General features: G+C 36.3%; 1 long non-coding RNA gene across 1 annotated transcript in view; it reads right to left on the bottom strand.

Annotated features, from left to right (window-relative positions):
• Positions 1-3,977: 3,977 nt before the first annotated feature.
• Positions 3,978-16,959, bottom strand: part of LOC141922364 (uncharacterized) — a 257,582-nt gene continuing 244,600 nt past the window's right edge. The window contains exon 6 of the long non-coding RNA XR_012622965.1: positions 3,978-4,066. This is a non-coding gene — a long non-coding RNA (uncharacterized LOC141922364). The remainder of the gene's footprint in view (positions 4,067-16,959) is intronic.

Below are 16,959 nucleotides of genomic sequence, written 5' to 3'. Positions count from 1 at the left end.
CTCTGTTTCACTCTGCTGCCCCACTAATTTATAAGCTATATGTTCAAGATTGAAAAAAGAAGCAAACTCAATTATAAACTATGCAGCACAAGGGATATTCTGTTTTATATTTATTCTGGTCTAATTCCAAATATAGAAAATGGGTTTTATATTCTTAAACATACCACACTAATCATTTAGGGCCAGAAAATGCTATTCTGTGTAAAGACACAGAATAAATTTAGTTCTGTATATAACTATAGCTCTGTGTGGAAGCAGCTGCAAGATCAGCAACCCAAGAAGGCAGCCTGAAAACAGCCCACACATGAAAACCATCCTCTTCAAGCCCCTAATACAGAGGTACAGAGTCTTTATTACAGCCAAATGTGGACTCTGGGCTGGCAGAGTCCTGTCTCATTCTCCAGAAGGAAAGATGTATACATTCACCTTATCTGTGACTGTCTAAAGTTAGTGGCCAGTTCATACATCATCTAGTCCACAGTCAACCATCTTCTGCATGTTCAGGAGGTATTTTTCCTTACAACTAGATATTAGGCACTAGAATGATGACACAGTTAGTACAGAAAATTAAATGACAGCCTCACCACCATTGCTGGCTTCCTATGAAGCACTGCTACCTGATATTTTATCCTTCCCCTCTCTTCTGCTCTGCCCTTCTGTCTTCACCCTCTTTACCTGTATCTCCTTATCCTCAGTACTCCTCTACTGTTTCACTCTTCAGCCTTCACCTTCCCTCATTCCCTTGTCTAGTATCTTCCTCTGTATCCTCCATCACTACTTCTGATATGTCTGTCCAGATGTCAGATGCTGCTGATTAGCTGGCTGACCACTTGTGCATAACGGCCATCCAGACCAGACGAATCCACATATCCATCCTTATTGGATATGCAGGATCTGTCCTAGGCACTCCTGGAAGAAAATGAAGCTGTATTACGGGACAAAAGCATCCCACAGTCACCTCTGAGGTAGTCTCATCTTTTGACAAATACCACAACAGCAGCTAGACTGAGTCTGTGCTGCACAGAGACCTCAGAAACAGCATCTCCCTATCCCCAGAAGAGTTTTCTAACCATTGCATGGAAGATGGGGATGAACTGAGTATTCATTCAGACAGGGAAAAAGCTGAAAAGATTTGAATTCGGTAAAACATTTCAAAGTCAGTTCCTACATACTGGTCTGTGCAGCTGTGAGCAGGAGCAGAGGGTACAAAGTATGATGTGCTCATCAACTCCCTTCTGAGAGCAGCATTAGGCAGTTCTGGGAGGGATTATCAATAAAAAACTTTGAAGTGATCCCTACTGCCAGGAGCTCACTTAAGTGACTCACTTTCACTCCCAACATCCAAAAAAGGATAGATTAGAATTAGATATATATACAAGAAATTACCACAATGAATTTTGAATGTCTGCCACGCAAGAAATAACTATAACTCAGAGAGGAGACAACAGAAAAGAAATATGAAGTAAGGACTGCTCGCTATCTTTTCTACTAGAAAAAACGTGAGGCATGAAAGAAATTAGCATGGGGTAGGTTCAAAACAAACAAAATGAGCTATTTCATCAGGCAGTATGTATTACACTGCGGAACTCAATTTAGTTTTAGAAGTCAGCAGAGATTCAAAAAGCAATTAGACAAACCAATGGAATAGTTATCTAGGAAAGGGTGTTTAACACAGTGGCATCCCCTCTGACTCCAGAAGTCTGGAAGATGAGAGAATATTCTATGAGCATCACTACGTGCTTTCCTTGTCCTTATAGTCTTCCCTAAGCTTTCCAAACAGCTATCAGTTCCTATAAGAAACAGAATGGCCTAGAAGGCCATTGATCCCATGTGCTGTTCTGATGCTTTGAAATTCAATGAAATTAACTCATTACATTTTACACATTTGAGAGTAATGACCTTCTTACATAGCAAAACAAGTGTCTGAGTAGATAATAGCTCTTTCTTGCCTCCCTATATCACATTTTCTGAATGGACATTTTGGAGCCCAAAGATATCCTATGTGCAAATCACCCAGTCCTGCATCTGAGAAAAGCAAGTGTATAACATAAAATCAGGGTTGACTTGGCATCTCTATGAGACTGCTGATTTACTTTTCACTTCAGAGCTGTGATGGTGCACATTTTGCAAAGAAGTGATATTTGAGACTCCTTGTGCATACTCCCAACAGAAGAATGATCTGCAAAGATAAAAAAAATAATAATCCTACCATCCAGAAGAGGGCAATGGTATCAAAGAAGCTCATAGGAGGCATAGATACAATCTTCTATCACTAGGAAAAGAATATAATCTCCTATCACTAGGAAATAAGTCTAATACAATCCATATGATTTCTGTATCATTCCCAGAACAAAAACCAAACCAAAGAGCGGCAAGGAAATCTGAGGTTTGCAAATCTTGCTAAAGTTGTCTTTTACCCTAGAAAATTCTTCAAACGGGTTGGTAAATAACAAACAGTCCTTTTGAAGGACTTCAAAGGCCTTCCTCTCAAATGTGAGGCACTGGCAATCTCCCAAAAGTAGGCTTACTACTATTGTGCTGGCTTTCTTCACTTCTAAGAGAGAAAATTTCAGCCCACAGACTGCAGAAATCAAAAGGGCACTGAAAACCACAGGGAGTGACCCCAGCTAAATGGAAAACAAAAGACATTGCATTTTGCTTCCTCAAACCAAGGGCACAGAAATCTTGCTTTTGTGATTGTTGATTTCTTTCAGAAGTTTCCTGAGTCACTCAGTTGGTTTTGTAAGCATACATACAGTCCTCACAGACTCATGTGCCACATCACGAAAGCAGACAAAATAAGAAAAATGAACAGGAAAGCAAAGCGAACAAAAGCTCTTTACTAAAGTAAGTTACTAAATCTCAGATGCATGCTATTTATCTTCATTGAGTTTGTCAAACCCAGGCTCTGACCCTCCTACATAGGTACAGAATGAAACAGGGCTCCTAGTAATGGCAGTGGACGTAAATGGGACCAGGTGTGAGGTTCTGGATCCCCACAATTATTGTGCCACTGAGAATACCAGTGCCTCTAAACGATCAGATCTTCAATCTTTTTAGTGTTCTTTAACGATTCATCTAAAGAATATATTTTGTCACTTAATATTTCATTTACTTTTGTGATCAAGTTACATAATGCATACATCAAATTGCACAGCCTGCTGATTCTTCACTGACTTATGTACATATTTTTCTAGTCAAATTGTTATGCATATGATAGATCAATTTGCATATTTTAATAACCGGGATGCATAATTTAGTACTTTGTTTTGCATATTTTAGTAGCAAGGATCTGTGTTTTGTTGATCCATTTCTTCTTTTAGAGTTTCAACTGACTGCACCTTCCAGGATGAGTTACTGTATACACATTAACTGTTAACGTTTTACAAAACTTTATTTAACAGAATGCGTATTTCAGGACTTGGATGTCTTTTATGTGCTTGCTGAGCTGCATACCTCACCAGATGAACATACTTCACCAGTGGAGATTTCCAGTCATCACAAAGTTTCCCATACTTTACTGCACAAATGCATATTCCAGATGAAATTACATATGGTTCCAGTGAAGACACATATTTTGTAAAACAAGACTGAGCTGAAAATTTAAATGCTATCTCATAAATTCATAGGATCATGAAATACTTCTTAGTGCAGTTTCATTTTGCTTCTTAGAATTGGATTCCACCATCCATAAACCTATGAAAATCAATATACATTTTATTTTCAGGTGGTTTTTTGGTTTTTAATATATGGATGAGCGCTTGTCTTTTAAGTTCCAGTGGTGAATATACTTTTCTCTCAGAGAACACATGATGCACACTAACATGGTAAGACCAGCTAGCAAAACTTCACTTTCTTGTGGCATACCTTTGGAAATCTGCTCCCTCTCACAGACTTTTACGTAACAAACAAATACCTTTTCCCAGAACATGAAAACCAAAAAATCTAAAGTTTGAATGTCTTAATGCCCAATACTTACCCTAAAGACTGATGCTTCTGGTTGCGATCCAGCCTCTTCCCAGGACAACTTATGTCTTCCAATTTTTAAGTCAAGTATGAAGAGTCACTGCAATAGAAAACAGAGTTGAAAAATACATGGCTTAAGTAAACTCATTTCACATAGAACTTCAAGTAACAGTATACATTTTAGTTACTAACATTTAGATCAATAAACTTCTGTGTGTTTTCAACACTTATAAAGCACACCTTCTTCCCTAAGAAACAAATTATTGTGCCTCGACAGCCAAGACAAAATATGCTGAATTTCATGACAAGTAAATATTTAAAGCTATGGTTTTTGAAAAATTGTCCCATCCATTTCAAATTCAAAACCAGGTGTAATTGAGAGACAAATCCTGGGTACAAAACATTTTTTCACTATGACTTCTTTCAAGGAGATTTCAAATGAGCCAATCAACAGGTTGCAGTCACAGAAGTGGCGCATTCAAATTTCTGAATAGTTTATTCATTTGGCTAAAATCCTGATCCTTATTACACACAGTGTCTAAGGGATACTTCCTAAACTGTTTAATACACATGGTGGAAAACTGTATTTCTTAGCACAAACAGAAATGGAACAAGCATGAGTGCACACACAGAGTAATATCAACAGGTAGTTAACAGTATTTTCCATGGCCCCCTCAAATAGCTCCTCAGAAAAAAAGGACTCACCACTAGACAAGGCAGCAGTGAATGCAACTCTTCACTGTGTGACAAGCCACCTTCGTATAACTTGATCTAATAAGTAATTTTAGAGTAAGCAACAGGCTCCATCCCTCAAAAGATACCTGCAAGGCCTGGATTAGTGCTTCTTGAGATCAGAGAAAAGGCTCTGATTGACTTCTGTAACACATCTTGAAACGCCTCTGTTTTTCTTTTCATCTCCTGAATAGAGAGCAGCCTGGAAGCCTCTCCGATCTTATCTTAACACTCGGACCAGAAAATACCTAATGAGGACAGCACCTCTTTTCTTCTTGTGCAAGTGTGATGCCCTGTACAATAGCATAATTTTAAAAGAAGGCAAATTGAAAAATAACTCCTTGCCATTCCTCAACACTGCACAAACTCTCTCATGCTCCACATTGTCCGTGCTCCAGTCAAATCCTTCCTTTGCTCAAAACCCCTGCAAATGGCTGCAGCTGGTTTATGCGTTTGGCAGACGACAGAGTTTCAGAACTCTCGGCACAACCCATTTAGTGTATTTTCAGTCTGAACAGAACTTGGCTACGATGATCATAAAAGCTCATTCATATTTTGTAACTGTTCATAAGGTTTGAACTGGGCTTTGGTAAATCTGACAGGCCAAAATCTGTCAGGTCAAAATCTGTCAAAAAAAAAAAAAAAGTACACTGATATAAATTGCATAAATATCTTCACAACACAGCTCTAGTTCACTAAATTCATCGCAGTATCCTTTAGACAAAATTGATTACTGTCTTTTACTTCTGAGCAATAACCCTGGTGAGGATCAGTATTTTCAAAACTGCTGAATTTTTAGGAAGCTGTTCCCTGCCAAACCCCCAAAATTGTGGAATATAAGAAAATAACTGTTCTGATAGGAGCAAAATCACCACACATGATTACCCAAGCAAAGGAATGGGGTTTTTTTAACCACAACTACATATTGCAATGCAAGGAAAACAGGAGCTCAAAAATAGTATCAATGAACAGAGAACAACCAGCAATTCTTTCCAATTTCACAGCATCTAAGATTCAGTCACATATTACAGATGCAATAGTCCACAAGGTGCACAGTCTGAGACAAGTGAACAGGAGTCAGCACCTAGCCCCACTTCAGCCAATGCTGCTGGTTCTTTAACTGTCTGTATTTCCAAAATTCTAAAACAAATAGGGGTAGTAATGCACAGTTATGTTTATCTTCTTAATTAAGCATAAGTAGGTCTGAAAAGTTTCTTGCAGCTCACCTCTGGCTCAGAGCATACAGTCCACAGAAAACTGAACATGTCACACATCATCTACGACCCACATCCACTATTTGACTAAACCTTAACTGCTGTAAGTGTAAATACTCATTACTCACTACCATAAACAAATATAAATTTACAGGTAAAATGAACTTTGAGAGACAGCTTTCAACAGAATGCCAGGGATTCTGATCTCACCTTTGATTACCATGTGTTATCCATTATTAGCCTATCAAACAGCTATGGACCAGTAAGGCTCCAGAAGATGAAACTTCAATAGCCCACACTGATATGCATCATAGAAATTTGAAAAGTAAAAAAGTGAACATGTTTAAAGGCTGTCAATATTCTCATGATTATGTCTTCAAAATCACTGCAATCTTTAAAGTGTCAGACTTTTTTTTTTCCTTATTTCTTTTATGCTTTTTACACACGCTTCAAGTAAAGAAAGACAGCTCCTTGTGCCAATGTCAAAATCACCCATCTGAAGACTGGGTAGATGACATCAGAAGTCGTGTCTTTTTTGTGTTATTTTTAATTGGGTGATGCTCAGATGATACATGATTCTGAAGTGCCAGCTTTTTATTAATTAGGCATATATATCTTTCTCTAAAGTATTTGTCTGCACATTGAGAGGGCTATTAAGTATCTTCAACAGCCCACCACATAATTATATGTTGAGGGGAGAAAGAGAAAGTGTTCCATCAAGAATTATGTCCATGCTCTTAAAACGCAACCCAAGCCAATAAAGGAGGAGGAGTGCTAGGAAGAGGAGGATGTGAGCCTAACAAGCCTTCCAGAAAGAAGAAATGGGATGAAGATATATTAAATGTAAATGGAATTCCATTTTTAGCATGTGGTCAGTGATGTATGAGCTCAGAACTGAACTCATACTGCGTGAAAAATAGGAATGGCTAGAAATCAGCTGCGCTACCAAATAGAAAATCTCGGAAGAAAGCACCACTATTGCTCAGCTCAGCAGATTTACATTAGGAAGAAAACATCTCTTCTTTCAGCAACTTGCAACTATTTTGTTCACCCTAGCAGTACGCATCAAGTATTTTGACCTGGGTGCCAAAATCACTTGAAACAGAAAATACAGATCCTAAAACAACAAAAGGAAATGGGAAGACTAAGGTCAAACTAGGTGCCTAACACATTCAAATAAATCAACCCACCATCCAGAAATAAGAGTGTGCTTAGAGGTTAAATGTGTATTTTAGTATCTCAAATAAAGCAGGCTTGATTTTAAAAAAGCAGTCAGGACAACATATCTTGGTCAGAAAATTATAACCTAGATGTTGACCTTTAAGCACTCAGCCTGAAAACATCATGTGTGCATGGTTCTTGTAATCTTTGTTTTAAATGGGCTGGATTCAGTTCGTGACCTTTTTTTGGTCATAAATTAAGATTATTTTAAGCATTTATTTGAAAGGATATATATAATTCTTTATAAAAATACACAGTACTAAGCGTTCCTTATTACCGTTTCTCATTTTACTCTATGAAAACTAATGATAATACCAGGTTTTCTCCTTTCTTTAAAGGTTACCAAACACAATGTCTAATAAATCCTCCCAGCTGTTTCATATCCAACTATATCTACATTTATCCCTCTTTCAATAATAAGCTTGAAATGTTCAAAACAGGAATCTCTCTCAAAAGTCAGTTTTAAACTGAATTGCTGTCTTGGTTTTTTGACCCAATGTAAAACTGACAATCTCACTTCTCTTCGGAAGCCGAAGTTGAGAATTGACTTTACCTGCTTTAGAAAAATTCTTTATTTCAGTAAGATTTCTTCTTCTTATTGAAGACAGAGCTTTCAAATGAGGTTCACTATTCCAGTCCATGGGAAGTTCATCTGTAACATTCTGCATACTCACCTGTAGCAGAGTGGATGCAAAACACGCTTTTCCATTTGAAATAAAAGACTGTAAAATGTGTTTACATTTAATCACATAAATCAAATGAATCATTGTTTCCCCAAGATTCTACTAGAATCCAGTCTCTAAATGAAGCTTTATGCCCTTTGTATTGTCCTGTCATAGGCCATAATGTCCTATTTTATCACCATAATGTTCAATTACATCATGACTTTTAATAGAGGGTGTTGAGAAGTCACATTGCCCTTGAATAAGTATGAGTTAAGAGTTTATTTTAGCACCTTGGAAACGCAGAAGCTATCAAAATACTTAGATGATGTAGGATATATGTCCCTATGCAGTTCTCCAACAGGAAAATCATCACTTCCAGGCTCTTGCAGTAATCAGTAACTAAGTGGATGCTTAGTATGCAGAAGCCCTAATACTAAGATGAGCTAAAAGGCAGCAATGGCAGCTAATCTGCACATGAAAGTGCAAGTGAGATGAAATTCTTTTGTATTTTCTAGGACTTTACAGGGCTAGTTGTCATCTAACATGATTTTCAAATTAAGAGATCAGTTTCTCTGTTGAAAATACCCCAGAGAAAGTAGGCAATACTTTAAAATTATTTTTTAAAAGGAGAAGAAATAAGGTACCCACATTTCAAAATTTTAGAAATGAAAATAACTGAGAAAGCAGAAGCCCAGTTTCTGAGTGTACTTACATTACTTTGTACAATTTTATTGTAATACATACGGAAATGAGCTTTCAAAAATATAGATTATCTGGTATGCAAGTGAAGTCCAGCAACTTATCATACCCTTTTGCTCAAAACTGCATAGAGGACACCCTTGAGAATCACCAGTAAGCTCAGATTTTTGGCATCACAGAAGCAAAATTAATTCACGCTCTTTCTGCATGAAATTTCTGACCTCCAGGTAGTACGGCCCTTACTTTTTATTGTAAAGATACTTATACATTACATATAGCCACACAGTAACTGTGGGACAGTTAGTTCTGCTCTTCTTATTCCTTGGGTTAGTTTTAATCTGTTTCCATGAATATCAAAAGCATGCCAGTCACTATTTGTGCCCATCCGATACAGGAAATTCACTTTAAAGTGTATTGAAGGCAAAATCCAAACCACGCTATGTAAATATAATAAAACAATGGGAAAAAATATGCTTCTCGGTGAGCCTTGCAAAGCTGTTATTACAGACGAGTATACCTCTCTAAATACCTGCTGAAGTCTGTTTCCATTATACTAATTTTATATGCTAAGGTACAGTGCAAACAAAAAGCCTTATTGGAGAGCATCTATTTTAACATTTTTAAAGGACTTTGATACTTTTTTAGGCCATCATTTTTGCTAACTGCACAGATTCAGAGCCCATTTTTCAGTTATAAATGGTGCTTTCAGTGTCATAAAAATGACTCATGCTAAGTCAACCAAAATAATACAAAGGAATGTTGCACAACAAAAAAGTAAATACTAGAAGAAACATTTATTTCTGAATTCTTACACTTCTTTCAAAATAAAATATTAATTAATGTAAGAAAGCAGAAAGTTCAGTATTTACAACATCTTTAAAATGATTAGCACACATTGCTTGATGGAGAGAAAGTAGAAAACAAATTTGATGAAAATATGTAAAAACTGAGGAACATTCAGAAGAACAAAAAAGAGAGTAAGAGATGTATTCTGTTACATATAGAATCATTTAGAATTTAATGTTTGATTCTGCAAAGATTTACTAAGTCATTTGATGAGCAACTTGAATCACAGGTCAGGTCATTCCATCAAATCCTGTTAATGTACACAGGTAAATAAAAAGGTTTAAACGTAAGTAAGTGCTCTAGAACAAAGTATTACCATCAATACACAACGTGGTGGACAGCAGAGATGCATTAAGACAAAGAAAAATCTGAAACTGTTAATGTTCAGATTTATTTGGAAATTATCTTTCAATTATCCTAAATTAAATTCTATATCTGTAAATTATAACATTAAAGATAATCTCAGCCCAGCCAGAATACACTACATCAGAAAACTATACACATGCATAATTTATACTACACTGTAGTTTGTCATGCATTTCATTTGACAGATTTAATATCTGTGGCTTCTAGGTTTTCCTTTTTCTCTCCCTTTATGTAATTTCATATTTGTTTTCCCAATTCAGTTCTCTGATCCATGGCCCATCCCTGCTTTCCTCTCTTCAATAATTAAATTCCTGCCTTTGTAACTGAAGCACGACTATGCTTTTCATTAGAGCAAGTCTATTTTTTAACTTTGCTTTTGTTACAGATTCATGAAATGCCTTTTGAAATTTTTAAAGACGACACATACTTGAAGAACAGATTAAAAACAGAGGAAAATGAACAGTAATGAGCTCTTTTTCAGAGAAAAGAACTCATTAGCATGTGGTCTTTTTGATTTCTGTCAAAAAAATGGCCCTGTGTGCAGTTCCTTCTGTTGCCTTCAAGAAATGTCCCCCTTTTTTTTTTTTTTTTTGGGGGGGGGGGGGGGGGAGGAGGCCTTTACTAAGTATTTCTTTTAATGAAAGATCATTTTATCACTGAAAACCAAATGCACAGGTGAATCAGGGAAGCAGTTCTTCTAGTGTTTTGAGTTTTATGTTTTCTACCCTGTTTTCAGAATGTCCTTAGAAGACTGGTATGGTAAGTGGTTTCATCACCACCTGGGAGGGGAGTGAAAAAAAAGAAATTAGGTCAGTGTTTCTATTCTGCATCTGGAAAAGTCATGATCTCTCAAAAATTTCATTAGTGTGTTAGATCAGATTAGCCAAGTGTCTAGTGGCTAGGTTCCTTATCTTGGATGCAAGTGCAAGAGTCTCAAGTGCCTCTCTGATTTTGGGTGGATCATTTTTTCCATTCAGATGAGAAATCATATGTTGGATTAAAAAAGCCTTCCAGGGAAAGCTGTTGCAAAACACTCATTTTTACAAATTAACAATAAAGAAGAAGAAAAAAGGAAGCAAATTATTTTGGTGAAACATTTTTCAGCCACAATTCCCTTCTGCCGAAATATGTCCAACCAACTGTAGACTTAAGTTTGCTGCCTAGACCTTGCATTGAAGGCCATTCAGCTGTCTTTCGGTACATCTCTAAGACATGTATAATCTACAGTCATAACATTTTTATGACAGAGAAAAGCACTGAATCTTATTTCCCACTTATTTACACTGATGAAAACCAGGAATTACCTCACTTGTGGCAGAAAAATATGACCGAAATATCTCCAATTAAATTCCAGGTTTTCGTAAAATAATCACATTCCTCTCCTATATATTATAAACAATAACAATGTAACTTTTTTCCCCTACAAATAAATGAATAAGAACTATATCCTAGAAACAGATTATAAATCAAGTATTTTTCAACTGTATGGAAAGTTTATTACTGACTTCAGTGAATTTGGAATCAAGTTGAGATACAAGAAGATGATTCCTGGTATCGTGAAGTAACTATGGACCACAATACATACCCATCAGATGAAGAAAAGATTATTCTCAAGCATATGAAAAAACTACCAAATTTTCCTCTCAGCTGTGCCTACACAACTTCTGTTAGACTGTTCAAACTATTGCAAAATTAGTGCATCACTTGTAAAACAGCTACTTAAAACTGCTGAAAAAAAATTCAGATCCCAAGGACAATAATGCTGACAAATGCACACCTTCATCTCATCCACCTAGTAGCATAGCTAAACCATGCACTAATTGGCATTCATGTAGTTTATTCTCTTCAGCATCTTAAATAATTATTGGATTTGCCATTTTTTCTTCTCTTAGTCAAGCTCAGTGTCCTAAGAGACATAGTGAAGATCAATTACCTTGTTTTCATTCTTGTTTATAATCATGTATTTTACTGTTTATTCATTATTCCACACTGTTTAAAAATACCATTGGACGAATGCTCTGTATTGGTACGTGACAAATAAAAAGGTGCCATTTTTATCTTCCGGGAATATAAGTAGCAGACGATTCCCAAACCACCTTTGTTAGTCCCTACAAATAAAGTCCTATTTTACAAAAACTAGTATTTTATATTAACTTTGCTCTTGGTAGTTAAGCATACAACTAAATAATTTATGAAAATCCATAAAATAGAAAATTAATGTAAAGGTTACTAGGCTATCAGAAGAAAAAGTGACCTTTGATGCTAGAAATCATTGGAGAGTTCTTCAACTCTGCATAGATATATTATGCAGTGCTTTACTCAAGACATTTTAATACTAAGTGCGGGGAGTTTTTTAAAAAATAAAAGACACATATGAATGTACTTATCCATATAAATCCTTCATATCATTGTAAGACTACTGAAGTAAAAGACACTGATGAACAGGTCTACACTCATTTTCCAAACCAAAAATGAATTACAAAAATGAAGTTTAGTATTTTATTAAGTATACTGAATACTGTTCTATCATTCTATCAGTCAACAGCTGAAAGCTTACTTCAAAAGTGAAAACAGGATTTTCAGAATTTTGCCCCAACCACAACATCCTAAAGAATTGAAGGAAGGAAGAATAGGATTTTATTATATATCACATCAAACATACACTTCTCTAAATACTTTATCTTCCACATTCTCAAAGTAAATAGAAACATTTAGTGTAAAACAAAAAGCTTTTTTTTTTTTTTTTTTTTAAAAGTGAGAACACAGAATTGAAGTTACATCATCTGTTAGTCAGTTGAGGTCAGAGTTCTTTTACACACCAGTTTATTTCCAGTAGCTTCTCACTGCTTACTCAAGCAGCAGAGAAAGAATACATCCTTTTGTTTCTGCACTGTCCCCATTTTAGAAGACAAGATGCCTGTGAAAATCTCCAGCTATATAACCAGGGATATTGAAATAGTTCTGTATTTTTGTCTCAAATCACAATTTTGCAAGAATCCTCTATGTTTCTATGAACAGCTCACTACAGTAAATTTTGTAACGTGTCTTTTTACATTGTTCTAATGGCAGAGGTATTTGAAAAACTTTCAAAATACATTTCCAGTTTTGACACATTACATAAATAGGTATGGCATATTAACACTCTTTTACTGACAGTGATATCACAGCAATCAAAATATGCTTTATGAAATGCTAAGATAAAACCAGTATCAGTAGAGCTTCCTTAAAAATACAGGTGAGTCCTCCTAAACTTCTACTTCATTCACTCAGTCATAAAAAGCAGAGTTCAGTGCTCCATCCAAGATGAGCAGAATCAAGCATGTAAATTATTTCCTCTGGGAAGGGAGAGACTTAAAAGTAGCAGCTTACCCTTACTGGTGAGAAATGGGATAGCAGTTACCAAAGAGAGGTCTTCATAATCCAGAAAGCAAACCAAAACAATAATGCTCCACAGGGAGATGGGAGGAAAATAGGTAAAACAAGAAGAGTGGGTTTCAGCTTCTCAATGCGCAAACTCCCTGCACATTTTCCAGAAGAATGGCTCCCTCTATGACAAATTCAAGCACATGAAAACCCTTGAGCTTTTCTAGTTAACTTTTTCTTGCTTCTCAGGAATGGTCCTAGAATTGAAAGCTACCAAATAATAACCAAGCAGATTTACTCAAAACGTTTTTGACTTTCAATAGTTACATGGTGTTTAGAAAACAAAGCAAGCATGAATGGAAGTACAGGACAGCCAAATATTCTTAGGAAGAAAGAATAGTTAAAAAGATTTGTTCACTTAGAAATGTTCAGGTGACTTATTTGTGGAAAAGAATAAATAAAAGAACTAGCTTGGGTTACCAGCTTAGTTCTTAAGAACCAGCACTTCAGGTTTTTTCTTATGATTTTCAAAGTGTGTATGACCTTGTTAAAGGAGAACATGAAAACCATGAATGAAGTGACTGGAATAAAACTACTGCCAGTGCATCTTACAGGACCAAGGAGTCCTGACCTAATCTTTAATCTTTTACACAAAATGAACTTGAACTTCAACTTGCTGCCATGAATAATTCACACATTCTCCAATTCTTTATATGGAAAGAAAGTTTTCTTCTAGGAATTATTCCAGCATGTAAGAATCAGTGAACTCAACTACACAGTAATCAAGTACTTTCAAAACTGCATGCAAAACTTTCTTTAACCAACACATTAGGTCAATCTGTCCATGTCAGAACTACATCAATAAAGCTGGCATCTTGGTACGTTTCTGACTCTTATTTCCTGACTGATGTTTTAGGTTAAAAATAAAACTCAGTCAACCAAAGCTGTGACAACAGGAGTAAGCAGCCTCAGGGTCATGGAAACTACCTGTTCGTTTGCTGACCACTTTCATTATGCATTTTTGCTGCACTGTATCACCGAGCCTTGCTTGGTACAGAACATATGACAAACTCCATTTGCTTTGTTCCAAGTGCTCTCTTCCTGTTCATCTTTTCTCAAGTCTCTGATGTTTTTCTTGGTTGTTTGGTGCAATCAAATTTCCCACATACAGCCAGTTACTTTAACATTGCTTGTGCTAAACTCAAATGATTTTTTTCGCTAAAATTGATACACAAGAAAACTGCAAAAGCTTCAGCTTGGCTGTAACAGCAGCTGTTGTACTACTACAGGTTCTAGAAAGACAAATAAATACTCAGCAAGTTGAGTTTTTCTAATGTATGGTCTCTTTGGTCACTGGCTACTGAGAAACTACCTTTCAGCTCACTTTTTCTGCTGTTTGCTTCAGCTCTGAGGGAAACTACAGAAGACAGTGGTAAACTCCCATAAGCACCAGTAGGATCAGAATTTAATTCACAGTGTATGGATCGCATATAGAATTACTGTGAGAAACTGGCTGTCAGAATTATGATACACGATGGCCCCATTCACTACTCAGATTCATTTTATTACGCTGCCTGTGATATTTCCTTTGAAGCCAGTGAATTGAGGAACACATAGAAGACAGTAGGTAAGCAATTATGCTGTCAAAGAGCTGATAGAGTTTATTTGGCCTTGCTCTGAGCCTGAGTACTTTCTAGGAATGTAAAATAGATGATGGTGTAAAGACAAAGGAAATGCCACTGGTACACAGTGTCTCATGCAGATTCAGACAACCCTCCTTCCATTCCATTTTCTTGGGCCTTGGGTTCCCTATCAGTTGACGTTTGTGCCTTCAGAGCCATCTAGCCAATGTGATGGCAACAGAATTTAGGCACCTAAATATGACTGGGGAATTTTTGAAGATTTTACTATGGATACAAGATCAGCCAAACATTTAAACTCCTGACTTGTTTTAAGATATGAATACATATAAGCAGGATACATTTCTTCCATTGACTTCAGTAGCATGAAATACGCATTGAATAACGACCTGAAGCTTTAATGGGAAAAATGATCTGAGTGAGATCCTGGACAATAATGAAAAAAATCCCAATACATTTCAGTGGGGACAAAACTTTTTCTTTTCTTTTTTTTTTCCCCCAAAAAAGTGTGGATTCATTTTGAATGCGAACTGAAAAAAAAGCTCTATGGCACAGGACCCCGACAGATTTCTTCCTCACAATTTCACACAACTGTTCTTTCATCAGCCATAAACTCACCTGCCTACATAACTCAGGGATTGTTCTTCTTTCTGTTCCCATAGTTCCAAGAATACACTGTAAAGTCCATATTCATGGCAAGTTTAACTTTGGAACTCTCTCCAACTATACAGATTTTTCTCTAAGGAAACGAATACCCCCCTTGTTGGGCAGAAGAAACCCCAAGCCCCTCTTTGGTTTCCAAAACCAGAAATATTCTTCTGAGCCATGTATAACAACTTAATTCTAGGTCATGAGTCTTCTTCCAGACGGATACTTTTTCTCCACGTTTAAAGCATCAGGCTGCAATCTTTTGTAATCCCAGCAGAGGGCAATATAATTAAATCAGTTATAAATGCTTTTCAAGGCAATTGCTGTACAAGCTCCTCCAGCATGCCTCAGGTTTTGTTGTTGCTGTGAGTTTGGGTCTCCGTGCCAGATGTTTTAATATTAAAATTGCTATTGATCCCAGAAAGGTTCATACTGTTTTTTTCTCTTTTACTTCCCAAAATACACAGGTACATTATCAATGCCTGAAAACATCTCTCTGGAAAATCATGACGCAGCCCTCTTCACTACCACTTTTTCTAGTCCTCAGTCACCCATCTGAATGTAAATGCAGTTACAGTATGCCTCACATCCATAAGAAATCCGCACATTAATATGTAGTTTTAAAAAGACTCTCAGAGGTACCTCTTGAAATGGATTAATGGGCAAATTGGAAGCAAATCAATTGAAAGTACATGATAAATGTTATTTAATTCATTCTGTGGCTTTGCTATTCACGCACATTCATCTGTGCAGGCAGTCAGTCACATACATATGAAATGAAACCTCACTTTCAAAGTATAACTGCAGGGAAACCTGCACTGAGAACGAACAATAAAGCATTATTTTACAGTATGCAAGTTTATGGGTCACAAGAGATCGTGCAACGTTTGTAAAGATTATCCCAATGATAAGGCTATGTGGTTTTATTTCCTGAAGTCTAGACACATTTAGACACTTATGAGTTCTTAGAAAGATAACCAAAGCTCTAAGACAAGAACAGAACAGCCACCTGGCAGATTTTATAAAATCTCACAATACAATGAACTGTATTAGAGTTTCATAATTCATGAAGAAACAATATCCCCTACTGAGCATTATAACCAGTCAAGATAACACCAAGAACAGCTGGTAAGTCTGTCAGTATGATTTCCCTCTCCTTGACTGTAAAGAGACAAAAATATGAAACAGCTGGAAAATTATTCAAAGTACAATTGGCACGGTGTCACAATAAAAGTGCCAGGTAAGCTGACTGCAAAACAGTAGCTTTATTTATTTCTTGTCTAATTTGTAACAAGACTCATACATGGATGGAAATGGTAAACAAAGTGATAATGCATTTCTTTGTGTCTTTACATAGATTCCATAAATGCAAAAAGAGTAATCTTGTGCTAAAAGTACTTCATTGCAGTATTAAAAAAAAAAATAAAATGTTTGAGTCTTCTCATCGTTGTTTTTATGGCAAAGCATTTGGCATCTTCAGTTCACTGTGTATAAAATGGCAACAGTATTTCCTGTATGCCTGTATGTCTGTTGATGGCCTGTACAGCAAGAGGAGATTGCAAGTTCTGTTCGTGACTCAAATGTTCACAATAAAAAGGC

Source organism: Strix aluco, chromosome 4 (assembly GCF_031877795.1).
Source record: "Strix aluco isolate bStrAlu1 chromosome 4, bStrAlu1.hap1, whole genome shotgun sequence".
Taxonomy (NCBI): Eukaryota; Metazoa; Chordata; class Aves; order Strigiformes; family Strigidae; genus Strix; species Strix aluco.
This window is presented reverse-complemented; position numbering and strand designations above follow the sequence as displayed.